At 40.3% G+C, this 14,057-nt stretch overlaps 1 long non-coding RNA gene across 1 annotated transcript in view; it reads right to left on the minus strand.

Annotated features, from left to right (window-relative positions):
- Positions 1–2,481: 2,481 nt before the first annotated feature.
- LOC133210328 (uncharacterized) overlaps positions 2,482–14,057 on the minus strand; it is a 30,846-nt gene continuing 19,270 nt past the window's right edge. The window contains exon 2 of the long non-coding RNA XR_009724914.1: positions 2,482–4,315. This is a non-coding gene — a long non-coding RNA (uncharacterized LOC133210328). The remainder of the gene's footprint in view (positions 4,316–14,057) is intronic.

Consider the following 14,057-nt stretch of genomic DNA (forward strand, 5'->3'; position numbering starts at 1 on the left):
GCTGAATGGACGGGTGCTTCTGTTACAAATGAAAAGCAGAGGAAACACCAAATGTCACCAGTTATCAGCGTTAGAATAAGGATGCTCTTCTAAAGCAGAGCATAAAATCCTTCCAGCCTCAAAAGATTCTCCTCTGCATTTAGCTAAAACTGCTATCCTGGTTTCCTGTGTATTTATCCACCTGAGTATAGATTGCCTATTACCTTATATTAAGCTGTCTGAACATAATTTTAAGGTATAAAAAGCTTTTCACATGAGGGAGAGATGCCATCTGCAAAACCCTTTGCTGATATGGTTGTGCTCTGTTCATCTTGATGCCCTTTCCTTAATCCTGTTCAAGGCTTTTGCAGATTTTCTGAAGGCAGCAAATGAAGGGGTTTAATGACATAAATTTGCTTTTAACAATTTTACTCAATTCTCCCTTAATACTGCTCAATTTTACAAGTCCCTCTTCTGCAGAATAGTCAGGACTATACAATTTGTGGAGTCCCACTCAGTCAAGAATAAAATGAGGTAGCAGGATTGTTTGTGCACACACGTGTGTGTACGTACAGCTCCTCACTGTTAGATGTTCCCCCTTCTATAATGCAAAGAGACTGACATGACAAACTCCAATTTGAGGGAATACAACCATGCCTGTGTGGAGAAGCAATTATACTGGATGAGGAGAGACCCTTTGGACTTGTATTGGTTCATGTGCCTTTGTCTTCCTAGCACACCCCACATGGAAGGATACTGGATGGGTCAGTCAAACAGCAGCAGAACAACCTTAGGATGCATTGGCAGTATTAATAATGAGGATTATTTTTAATGGGGATAACCTGCTAGACTACATCTAGGCAAGTTAATCCCATTTTAGCTGACTCATTAGCCTGGTTACAGCAGCACAGGGATGGTGTTAGGCTGATCCGAGTTTCAGGAGTGGCTCCATCAGGCTTAGTGTGCAAGATGACTCAGTCTGAAATTCACAAACTGGGCTCTAAATGTGAAACTTGATGTGATTCTGGATGACCTTAGACTCAAAGACAGAGCTTTAAAAGTGATCCATGTTTTCTCACCATCTCTCCCAACTGACCTACCTCTGAAAGGGATATAAGCCTCTTACTTGATACAGATCTACCCAGTTATGCACAGGCAGTTCAAGCCTTTGCCTTTTTCCCCTCTTCTGTCACTATGCTTTATGGGATTAGAAAACGACCTACTTAATGTTCAGTGTAACTTCACTTATAAAATTTTAAACCAGATACAAATTTTATACCTGTTTCCATTTCATGGGCACCCATAAAACCCCCCCAAAACTTCTGCTGTGTGCTATGCACATTTCAATTTTATATTCTGAGCAATAGTATATTAAAATACTTCTGAAAAAAAACAACCACCCCCAAAATTTTATCAACTTCATCCTGCAATCAAAAGCAAATTTAAAGTTAGTACTGCCCCATTCCAAGACAAGACTGCAGTTACACAGAAATGTCAATAATTCTATATACTTATTGCTATAACAGCAACCTATGAATAGAAGCCAGGGAATCTATATTAATTCTCAGGCTCTGTCTTTTATTATTTGGCATTATCAGCGTCGTCTCCATAGGTCACAATTCCATTCTGCAAGGAACTGCAGTGTAAATAACACCAGCATAGTTCCATTCCAGGAACTGTAAACAAACAGTACACAAATTTTACAAAAGGCACCTGAAAATCATCTAGGGCCTCCAAGATAAATCTGTGTGTTCGTAAGTTCAAATCCTCCTGGTACTGGTATCAAGGGAAAATTAGGTGTGCATTAATTGGAACTTGAAAGATGCTCTGATAACGTTATTGCAGGCAAAATGCAATTATGTGCAAGACTATTAAAAAGTGGCATATTTTTCATTTGAATTTGATTTGTAACACTTACAAACATGCAGATACATTGTTGAGAATACTTGAAACTAAATCCAGATTCATTTACTACACGAGGGTCCCTGGTTAAGACTGTGCACCACCTCCTTGTAGAGATCATTAAATGAAGAATTATCAATCACACCATCTGTTTTTTTATTCCTTTCCTTCTCTTTTGTTTCTTTAGAACTACCCTAAAGATTCCAACTGAATAACTGAGTGGTATTTTTAAGTGCTGTCTAAACCCAGATGCAAACACTAGTCTGTTTAGATCCACAGCACATTCCATGTCCTAAAGGAATTCTGTGCTTTAGACAATGCTGTGCTGGTACAAGGTATAGCTTAAGAACACAGAAACCAGAATTCATTAATTCTGCTGTTTATTTGGGATAAGACAACGTCAGGACTCCAAAGCTCTACCACCAGATCCAGAGAGTTTATGTGACATAGCTACTACAGTAAATACCAGACACAATGAATAATCAAGACCCTTGGGCCTTGAACTGTAGTTCAGTCAGTCACGATTTGACTTTGGACAAATTGCTCTGTTCACTTTAATTGACCTTTTCATATAGGAGGATTAAAAACTTCATGACTCCCTAGTGTTTATAACAGGAGTTTAATGCTTTCAATGTTTCCCAAAGTCCTCGGCTAAAAGGTGCTATGCAAGTTGCACACAGCTTTTACTACACAAAGATTAATTTTTGTCTTCAATACGAAGCAACACCAGCTCTAAGGAGACAGTAGCAATAAGCATGGAAGGGAATTACCTACAAAAAGCAGTATGAAAGTCAGCTTTGTTTCTTATAAGCAAAGAAACACTTAACCCTGCAGTTTCAAAGAGTCAGCACACACAACGGGAAGATCACTGATACATGCAAGTGGGAACCTAAGAGCCATTTGACGTGCACAGTGTGATGATTTCCAGGTACCTCAGTGGCCTGGAACCTGCACATGAGGCCGACAAACCAGACCACATGGCAGCTCACCACAGGCTTCCTTCTCTAGGCCTGTGGAGACCGTGAATATTGCTGAGGTCACTAACTAAGCAAGCCAGGGTCAGGCAGCAGCTGCAGCATTGAAAGTCTACCCTTCCCTAGCTTATGTTACAGATTGGCATTTGGAAAAAGCTTCAGGGATTCTTCCAGCTGCCCCAGCATGAATAAGGAAAGGACCAATTGACTCAACAGTTTGGATAAAGAAATGTTTTAGCTCCTCAGAGCTGGCTCCCTGTCCTGCCTTCATGTTTCAATTAGTTTAGGAAGCACAAGAGAAGTTACATTTTAAGAACAGCCAAGACTACAGTAAAAGGAATGTTTTCCCTATACAGAACTTGCTGCCCTTTTATCTCAAGAGTTTTAGTTAAACCTGGGCAAACCCCTAAGGTGGACACATTCAGTTTAAACAGATGACTTAACTGGGTGGTTCCTCTTGAGTCAAATAAAAATAAGCTATGGGTAAAATGTCAGTGAAGCCTTTTGTAAGGTTAATTCGCCAACTTTAATCACACCTTACTCTATGAGCAAATAACACCTCAAACTACTCCATCTAAAACTGCTAAAGCTCATCACCCTCCACTGTTCACGATTAGTTGATGCAGTCACCCACCAAAGATTTGTTCCACTGCTTATAGACAGCTTGATTACAAAGTCAGCTGGTTAACATTACTCACTGCTACCACCATTGTCACGGTAATAGTTTGTCTATACTAAATTTATGCAACTCTGCACACAAAAGATTCCTCAGCTCCAATTATCTCATTTTCACAGAAGTTCCACACCTAGCAGTTTGAAGAAGCCAGGTATTTCTCCTGGAAGCAGAACTAAGTTGTGATGATTTCTTTCAGTGCTTGGCTCTATGAATGCCCTATTGAAAATTCAAGTTGCTTAATTTGTCTTTTTTTCTGTTTTTGATTATGAGCAAACCGAAAAATTGCACACTTGAAGTTCCATTTTATTTGTTCTTCATCAGCTGGTTGTACAGATGCTTGAATCATTTGGTTGTCAGAGGAACAGAAGACTTATGGCTGGGTGCACATTTGGCCTGCTTTCCCTTGCCTTGCCAGCACGAGTGCAAGCCACACAGCACAGAAACACTAACACCTCAGTTGATGGAAATACTGTCCCACACATTACCTGCAGTTTTTACCTGGTTACTTTTCAGCTTCTGCTTTTCTTTAAAGAAAGTAATTCCAAGGCTATTTCTTCTAATGAGCATTACACCAAGGGTCAGAAAGGCAGCACTCTGTCACGCAGTGCATTTGGCGGTATGACACCTATCAGAATGAGTGAAACCCAGTTGACACGTGTGGTTTTGTTCTGTTCACTTACATTTTCTGGTGTGCAGTCTGTGGGACACCTGGAGTCCTCCTTCCATGAGCAACAGCAGTTGAAGATGGTTCCTTTCAGACTGAAATCAACGATCCTGTAGAAACCTATAGAGAAAAGGCAGAGAAAAGATGAGGATATGAGTGTGATTCTTCCAGGAGCAAAAGCAGCACAATGATATGGAGGCGTTTCAGGTTTGTTTTCATGACAATACTAGCCCTTACCATCATCAACATTCACTTACTCGTAACTGAGAGGCTAAAACATAGAACATCAAAGCTTTGACTACAGCTTGTATGTTCTCCAGGAGCACAACTGCTCATATGTTCCTAAAAACATGAGTTCAGTTCAAGACCAGCTTGGTCTGGTTTCACAACCCTCTTCCTGGCTTTATTTGCTCATTTCTTTGTAAAGGGGGTTTTAATTTGCGTGTGTCGGAGACTATGGTCTTGCTGCTAATGTTGCTATGGCAAAAGCCATCAATAGACACCAGAGGTTTGCTGGAGCTTTCACAAACTATTAAAATTGAAGTCTAAAAGGTACATGGGACTTGAGAGGGGGAACGTAAGCAAGACTAGTTCACTGAGTTAAATAATAAGTAGAGAAATTAAAGAGTTAGCACTGCCCTGTTTCTCCCAGGTATCTGCTGTGACAGGCAGTCAACCCGTCAACCAACAGATTCCTCTGGGAAAGATGTGATAAGGAATTGAATAAGTAGAGCAATCTCCTCCTCCTGACTTTTGCCACACATGGCAAAAACATTCATTTATGTACAGTTGTCTACATGAAACATACTGGGGGCTGGCTGGGATTTTATTAGGGAAATACAACCATGATGACATGATGCACAGACACAAAGAACTTCTTCTTCCACACAAAAATAAGAGTCTTATAAGAAGAGAGCACGCGGGAGGTCAGTTTGTAAACAGAGGCCACTTGGCATGAATTTCGGCCTTAAGGAAGCTTAAATCCTGGGCTGACTGCACACTTGCCTTTAAATACCCTCAGGTTGAATTTCACTTCTGGGTTCCCCTATTTCAGGTCTTCCAAGAATTGAGTCAAGCACTTTTGAAAACACACTTGCCACCAGCCTCGCAAAGCTCTTCATAGCAGATTCATAATTAATGAACATGCGAGGTTGTGGCAGCTTTAATGATCTCCGACTTCCTCAAGCTTTATTTATTTTCTAAGGCCTTCCCTCTTCAGTGACTGTCATCCTAGTCAAACCCCCAGTTTATAAATGGGATGTGACAAGGTGAAATAGAGCCTGAAGTGACGGCTCTCATATGGGAATGCATTGCGCAGCTCTGCGGCTGCGAGCACAAGGGAAGCACTGCTAAAACCCTGACATGTACTTTGCATGCAGAATGCAGCAATGATGGGGGGGGGTCCTTTACTGCTACCTGCCTGACCCCAAACTTGTGCAAACCTGGGATTTTTTACTCCTAAGCCCAGGAAAATAAAGCTTCATTTACAAGTACATATAAGGCTTCCTCTTAATAAATCCTGTTCTGAGGGGATTTTCCTAACTGGATGTTAACCAAGTTTCCTTTCCTTCATTTGGAGGGAAAGAAATACTATACATATTAGCCAAGTGATGAGTGCCTTGGCTTTGTTGGGGTTTTTAAACCTACCATCCTTTCTGGATTATTTTACCTTCAAAAGAATCAAAATGCCTCCCCTTACACATATCAAGGAGCAGAAGAACTTTAGGGCGACTCTAAAAACAACAGGAGGCTTTCATACTCAAGAGAGAACAGAAAACCAACAAAAGCTTCAACATGCAGAGCAAACCCATTCTGCTTATATAAGCACTAAACAGCCACTACCTGAGCAGCATATGCAGCAAGCTTGTTTCAGCAAGAACTGCTTTCCAAATTACAGAAAATGATGATTTCTCAGGTCAGGGAAACTAGATTATAACTGCTGCTCCTTGAGCTCTGAAGCACCTTGTTGTCACGCAGCAGAATGGTAGTAAACAGACTTTAGGCTACAAATAACCTTACAGGTACTAGAAAGCAGATGCTTACTAAAGGACAAAGGCAGGATATTGTTCCCAAAACCTGTATTTGCTTTTGGCAGGATGAATGCATCAGCAACACCGTACTGATTCTAGCAGGGTTTGAAGTGAAAATTATGTAGCTTCTGGCCTAGGCATAACAGCACCAGCCACTTATTTAAACAAGAAAATCCCAATCCCCAGACTCTTACAAAAAATACTCAGAAATTCCAGCCAGAAAGCTGTTGAACATTGTCTGCCTTTTCTTTTTGGTCTAAAGAGAACCGAAAGGAAAGAGAGGTGTGAAAAGAGGTAATAAAGAACACAGGACTAATCATTGCCATTGGCCAAGCAGTGCAGAACAAGAAGTTTATGAGCCTTCAATGTTGCTGCACTCCGAGTAGTGTCTCTGAATAATGAGCATTGTGGTGTTCCACATTTGTCAGAGACTCCCAATAAAATGTGCTGAACTTAAACATTAAGAAGTGGGCTGGATTTCCCTCTCCACTCCTTATTTACTATTAGAAACTCAACTCTGTATTACAAACCATAAAAACATTCTGTCCAATCTGAGCACTAGAAATAAACAGAGATAACAGGATCAAACCTGTATTCTACCCCAACTTTTTTGTACCAGAAGCCTCAATTCCAAGGAAAAGCCAAAAGGACTATATAAAATGGCCTTCTTTTTGCCCCATTCTGCCTTTCATTACACCTGAGCGATTCCATTTTAACTGAGGAAGTAACATGCGTGTAATTGAAGACATAATTTTGCCTGAAGGTCCTCAAGTACCAAGAGACCCGAGTGTGCTGAGCTTTAACCACATGGTTAAACATTTTGCTGAGCTCAGACTTTATCTAATGGTTCTGTTGAAGATATACCAAGCACCAGACTCCAGCGAAATGAGGTGTGCAATTCAAGTAGTTCAAAGGTTCACATACGTGGACTTGCATTTACTGCAAAATATAAACTGCACCTGAAATAACATCTGTGACCTGCAAAGCTGACCAGAGGGTTCTCAAGGTCTTTGCAGAGATAACCCTGAAATATATGTCATTTCACCATTTGAAAGCAAGATAGCTTTACAGTAACATTGTTTTGTTATGACAATATCCTCTGCCTTCCTGGTATAAATGAGATTCAAAACCAACACTGCAGCTGAATTTAACATTCAACAACTTTTGCTTACATCTTTGCACGGTGTTAGCATGCTGGAATAAAGATCTTGTACGCTCTCAGAACACAGTAACACATTGTCCTTGCTACTATAAACATCTGACAGTGGGAAATTGGGGTCCTTGCTCTAAAACCCAGTGAATTCAAATGCTACAGAGCCCCCATTTCACTAGTCACTATATTGGAAACCTTATTCCACTGAAGCAGGAAAAGCCTTGAGAGCCAGAACACAACCATAACCACTTGTGGAGGCACAACTGCTTCTGATACATTGTCTATCACTGCTATTCAAGACCCAGATTAACCAAGACTCCTAAGTATATACTGCAAATAAAGGCAATACTCACCTCACACATTTATAGGTAGGGATATAACTGAAACATAGCCTAAGTGCCTGGAGACTGCTTAGCTGACAGCTCATTTGCAAAATACACTTGATTCACCACCACAGAAAACAGCTTTTACATTTCTAGCACACACAGACTGAATTCTTTATGCAAAAAGAATACCGACTGCAGCAGGTAGTGATGAAAGCTCTCCCATCTCACTAAACAACCTCATTCTACTGCCTCATCATCTCATTAAATCTCAGATGATTATTAATTATTTATTCAATTATCAGTCATTATTATTTCAGGGGATAGTGACACTTTAGCAAGAAATGAAGGAGAGTTTTAAGCTTACTGCTTTAAGATTTCTTTGTTTGTTTGTCTTTAGCAAAATTACTCTGACAAGAAATCTCTTTATTTGGCATCAAATCCTTATTTACGGGAAAAAAATGGAATTTCAGAACTATGTAGAAATTCTTCTTGAAGCACAGAAACATAGGAGCCCCCTTTTTCTGTTCATTCTATCATTAGCTCCAAATAGGAATGAAGCCCTTGCAAAATACACTAACCAAATGAGAAATAAATAGGTGGTTTAGACTTTGTAACAGCACAATACAACCATTTTTATGCTGGGTGCCACAGTACTTGTATAATAATCAATGAGTACTACTTCTACCCAACCCTCAGAAGAGTAAAGACATTTTCTCTTTGTGCATACTACCCATTCACATCAAGCGTCTCCCACACCTCTTTCAATACAAGGCTACAAAGATGTGCACATCCAGGCTCCCCGGAGTTGCCATACTAAAAATACATTATAGCATTACTTGGTAACAGTAATAAAAAGAAGGAAATCACACTAATATACAGGATTTTCATAGCAAGGCTTTGCACATGTGAAAATTCACGTAATTCTGACTACTTTTGTTCTGCTGTTGCTACTTCAAGAGTATTTCTGGGACTCTAAGGACTTCTAGAGCACACATGGACAATCTGTACTGGAACAGGAGTCCGACTGCTCAGGAGGATTTTGTCCAGAATGCAGTATCATGCTTTGCTTAGGCTGGTTCTCACTTTCTTCCCTGGAACCTTAATGAATGGATTTCCCATCCCATCCAAGGACATTCATTATTACAGTTTACAAGTTAGTTATGCTTCACTCCATACAACTAGTTTGTTCCTTTCCTGCAGGCATCTTAATTCCTATTATTCAGCAGGCTAGCCCAAATGAAAATCACTATCGGTATGGTTAACATTTAGAGGTTTAGTATTGATTTATGCCTTCGGTGAAGAGGTTAATTAAATGTGAATTTTAAGCTGGCAACATGATGAGGGGAGTGAGGAAACCTGAATTCATGAATACTTCCAGAGCTGCTTAAACCATTTAAAATGAAGAATAACTGGGAAAAAAAACCTTGCCTGTTACTGGCAACTGGCTTAATGTGATTCTGAGGACTGTAAGGGAAATGACAGGCAGACCCAGGTGTTTTAGTCCAGCTGGGGGTTTGTTTTGTATTGACATTAGCACTGAATTTAAAACCTTATTGTAAACTCCTCCTGTAAATTCTGCTTTTGTTTCTTGCCTTTTCCTCCTTTTCCCCTCTCAGCAATCGATCCTGGAACTGTATGAACTACTGGCTATACAAACCTTAAACCCTGTCTCACTGCAGACACCACATGCTCTAGAACAAGCTACTGAATTACCCTAGCTGGAAGCTTGGAAAAATCCTGGCTATAGCTCCAGCTAACAGATGCTCAGCAAAGCCAGAGAAACCAGATTTGCTCATTTATTTCAGAAGGAATCCTGTTGAGATATTCTACATCCACTAGGTAGTTCCACCTAGTTAAACCACAAACCTATGCTCTTGAGTTCAAGCACAAGAGGAAATGATTAAGCTAATGCATTCTTTCCTTTCCCAGGTATATTCTGTTTCCTTACTGCATCTTTACAGAAAGCATACAAGAGTTTGATCATACAAGCAAAGAGGAAATTCTTTTTAACTTCACACACTACTCTTAGAAAGAAGCAGTAAACTGAACAATACCTAGAGGTGAGAGAGGAATGAACATATAAAGCAGCAACACTTCTTACAAGAGACATACACCCCGACACAGTAAGATTCAGCACTGGAAACAAGTAAGATTTCAACTGAGGAAAGGAGAAGAATAGGAAAAACAAACAAAAAGACAGTTCAACTGCGAGCAGCCCCGTGCTGCCTCCTGCCATCCATCCAAAGCTTGCTGTCACTTAGCACCACCACTGAGCTCTGCGGTAGCAAGCAGAATAGAATTCCCTACCAAACTGGACTGGCTCCTCTTTCACTCAAACTTCTCACCAGTACACTACAGTCTGCAACAGGGGGGTGTGTAGTTAGGAAAACAATTGCACTTAACACCACTTATTCCTTGCACCCCTGGCAAAAGACCTCGTTGCAATGCTAATGCTCCATCTCCTGCTATTCATTTAAACTGTCCTTGTCTATCCCTCTCCATCCTTCACAGCAGCACATTGCTAATAACAAAGGGCAGAGAAAAGGCCAAAACTGGTTATTTATGCAGTACATTGCTTCAACTAATTGACAGAAAAATGTGCTCAACTGCCATTTCTTTTCCTTCCCTCATCACATGAAGCCATAGGCTTGTGCAGCTTCTTTTATTAGTGCTGTATCTGCAAATCTCTTTGGAACATTGCACGACAGCAATCTGCAGTGAAGTGTTACATACAGTCTTTGCCCTTCGCATACTGTGCATGTCTTGATAGAAAGACAAGAGACCATGCCTGAACCCCTGAATATTTGTAACAAGCTGTTGATATTTGCTTTCGGGTGACTAATGGGGGAAAAGCCAACAAAATATTACTGAGGTGTTTTTAATTCCCTGTCCTCTCCTATCAGGCTGCTCATCTATTCTTTTAAAGGTTAAGCTGAGAAAGATTAACCTGTGGATAGGCAGAGTCTGATTAACTACCAAAAAACGAGTACTTGCACTGATTTGGAATAAGATCAGAGGCAACACAGTGTCAGCATGAACAGATAGAAGAAAGCTTGAGGCTCTGTGCCAGTTTGCAAAACTAGTGATATAGATGCCCTTTTGTGCAGTGCTCTGTCCAAGCCAACAGAATCTGAGCAAAACACAAACAGAAAACACACAAACCCCCATGAGATAAGCTGCATAAACAGGAGCAGAGCTCTGATTTCCCTTATCCCAAGCCAACGTCTGTCTATTCACCACTTCTGTGCCCATCAGGGCATGCTCATTGCCATACAATACCAAAATTCCTTCTAAATCAATCACCCAAGATCCCAAAAGCAGTTTACCTGATACATTAGCCTGTATGCAGTGCTACTACAGCTGGATTGCTGAACCAATACATTAGAGCTCTATATGTATATACAAACATGCACACACCTTTACCAGTCCCAACCAATTCTGAAATAAATAGCCTGCTCACTGCATTAATCCTGTTGCAACAGGAGCAACTACACTGTAACCTGGTGCCACATCAGTGCACTCATATACAGCTCTCCATCCTGATAATGCATGTGCTGCTTCTGTAATTGTGTGTAAATACAGTAAGACAACAGCTACCTTGAGATTCTTATTTCTTCCAGAATACTTTTAATAATCCTCTGATATTTCATTTCACACCACACATTCTTCTTAATAAATTCAGGTGTGGTTTTTTAACTCAAAATCATACTCCATCAGCATGGCTGAAATCAGTAAACGAGTTATTGTTTTCTGAAGTATTGTTTTCTTTGGGCACCAGGACTGGTTCTGCTATTTATTGTAATTTATCATAGAATCCTAGAATGGTTTGGGTTTAAAAGGACCTTAAGAACAGCCAGTTTCAACCTCCTGCCATGGGCAGAAACACCTAACAGGAGACCATGTCACACCCCATGTTCTGTCCAACCTGGCCTTGAACACAGCCAGGGATGGAGCACTTCACTTCTCTGGGCACCCTGTGCCAGCGCCTCACCACCCTTACAGGGAAGAACTTCTGCCTTATACCTAACCTCAACTTCCCCTGTTTCAGTTTGAACCCATCACCCCTTGTCCTGTTGCTACAGTCCCTGATGAAGAGTCTCTCTCCAGCATCCTTGTAGACTTATTCTGCCCCATTTAGCCCTTCTCCCTGTATGCTCTACAGAATAAATGACTTTTGATTTTTTTTAATTTGCTTTTCACTCCCAATTATTTCATGAACATCGTATTAAAGCACCAGTTGACAAAATACCTTTTCTTATTTATGTAATGCTTTACCTCAGCCTGTTCATTAATTGCCTTGGCTGACCACTGAACTTGCAAGTTGGGTTTTGGTGGTGGTGTTCATTTCTATCACACAACTAAACTGTTCTTTTTCTGTTGTCCAATAAATTTTCTTGTGCAATCATTCTATTTCATGAATAACAGATTAAAACTCTGCAGAACACTTGAAGTATAAATCCTGGAAAGACACACCAATTTATCTGTATGCTTTTCCTTCTGTCCATGTTGTGTGTGGAAAAAGTTCCCACTGAAATACGGAGAAAAGCAAGGAATTGCAAATAAGGGAAATGTGTCTACAATGATGGCCTTTGCTAAGGCTGTAAGCACAGTAACTGGCACAGGATTCCTTGAGGTTCATGCTGATTTTAACTTCCTATTCTGGGCACGCAGTTTTCATGCTCAGAACACACCTAACTCCCACATCAACTCCAAGTCTGAAAAACTCATGCATGTTACCCGCATTCCTTTCCTTCCCCCTACTAAGATACTGATCCTTTCCAGCTCCTCCATGATCTTACCATGTTTTCACACTGAAAGTCAAACACACCAGATTCTGACTCACATAAGAGGAAAAAAAGAGCAAATCAGATCCATTTTGCTAGAGCTTAGTGTATGTACAAGTCTTGTATCAAATTTAAGCGTACCAAACCACACAAATTAGACTTGTGTAAATGTTGAGATGTCTTTACTTCAGCCTAGTTCAGATACTCTTCAGTCTTAGTTTTACTAGGGGTTAACTTTCTATACTACTTTAAACAGGTGGAAAGAGAAAGGTAAGTCACATGGTGAAGCACTCCTGGAAAAGAAGGCTTGAGTGATGACAGCCCCAACATGGAACAGCAGAGATTCTAATTATTTCAAATCAGGGAAAACTCATTTACACAATATCCTATTATGCTTCAGCTTTTCCTGTCAAGCTGGAGACCTCTGCACTAATGTGCTATTTCTATTTAATCTTTTCAAGCAAACTGAATTGTTTCTCTTTGCTGAGCCAGATCAGTTCAAAGCTATACAAGAGCTATCCCCAAAATTACATTCCTTCTACTTCCAGCCCACTGTTCCACAGAGAGCTGCCTGACTTAGCACCCCAAGAGAGATCCACAAATGCCACCAAAACCTGCAGAGCACTGACCTTTAAAGTCCTCTGCTAAACTGTGCAACACGTGGTACTCTGAATAACTGAGTGGGAGGTAAAGTGGAAAACAGCACCATTCTCTTCCTTACTTTGTGTACACAAATAAATTAGGTGTTAGTAAGTGAAGATCATCATGAACATACCAAAATTATTTTTCAGTGTCCCAAACAGACCTTGTTCACATGTCTCATGTATAATTTTCCTCAGCAAAAGAGGAAAAAAAAAAAGCATAGGATAAACCACTATTCCAAAGCACATACAATTTAAACAGAAGATGACACAAGAAGCAGAAGTGAAGTACAATAGCCATCCTGGTGACGCTTTAGGGCAGCATTAAAATAGAGATGAAAGAGAAAGGGCAGGTTTCAGATGCTTGAGGAATGAGCTCCAACTTTACTAGTTCTGCCTTTGTCACTGCTCTGTGCAAGACATTGTGTGCTTTATTTTGTTCTGTTTTGTCCATTTAGACTGTAACCTCTTCATGTAGGAAGCACTTCTCAAGAGTGTAGTTCAGCAGGATCTGACACAGTGTGAAAAGAAGGAAGAAAATACGTAAGCAGTTAATTTACCAGAAAGCTCCAAAGCCTCAAAGTTCCAGGCATCTTTTGTTCCATGTTATTAGTGCTGCAGAAAACACGCTTTTTCTGGGCATCTCCAGCATGCAGTGAGCTTACACAGCAGTGTGCTAACATGGAGGCTGTGATTTTTGTTTTATAAAGAAATTAACTTTGTAGTTAATCTGAACTTTCTTGAACTTCCAACGCGTTATTTATGATAAGCCTTTATTATCTACAGTCAAGATTTAAACAACAACAAGAAATTTAACAAATTAGATATCAAAACACCAACTGTTAATACACCATGAATAGCTGACCAGATTGCTCTAGTGACAGAATGGGCACAAGTTGTCACAAGGCTAACAACTTATCATATGTTT

The sequence above is a fragment of the Neopsephotus bourkii genome, unplaced genomic scaffold (genome assembly GCF_033783945.1).
Source record: "Neopsephotus bourkii isolate Nb327-2 ecotype Australia unplaced genomic scaffold, CSIRO-AGI_Nbou_v1 NB_457, whole genome shotgun sequence".
Taxonomy (NCBI): domain Eukaryota; kingdom Metazoa; phylum Chordata; class Aves; order Psittaciformes; family Psittacidae; genus Neopsephotus; species Neopsephotus bourkii.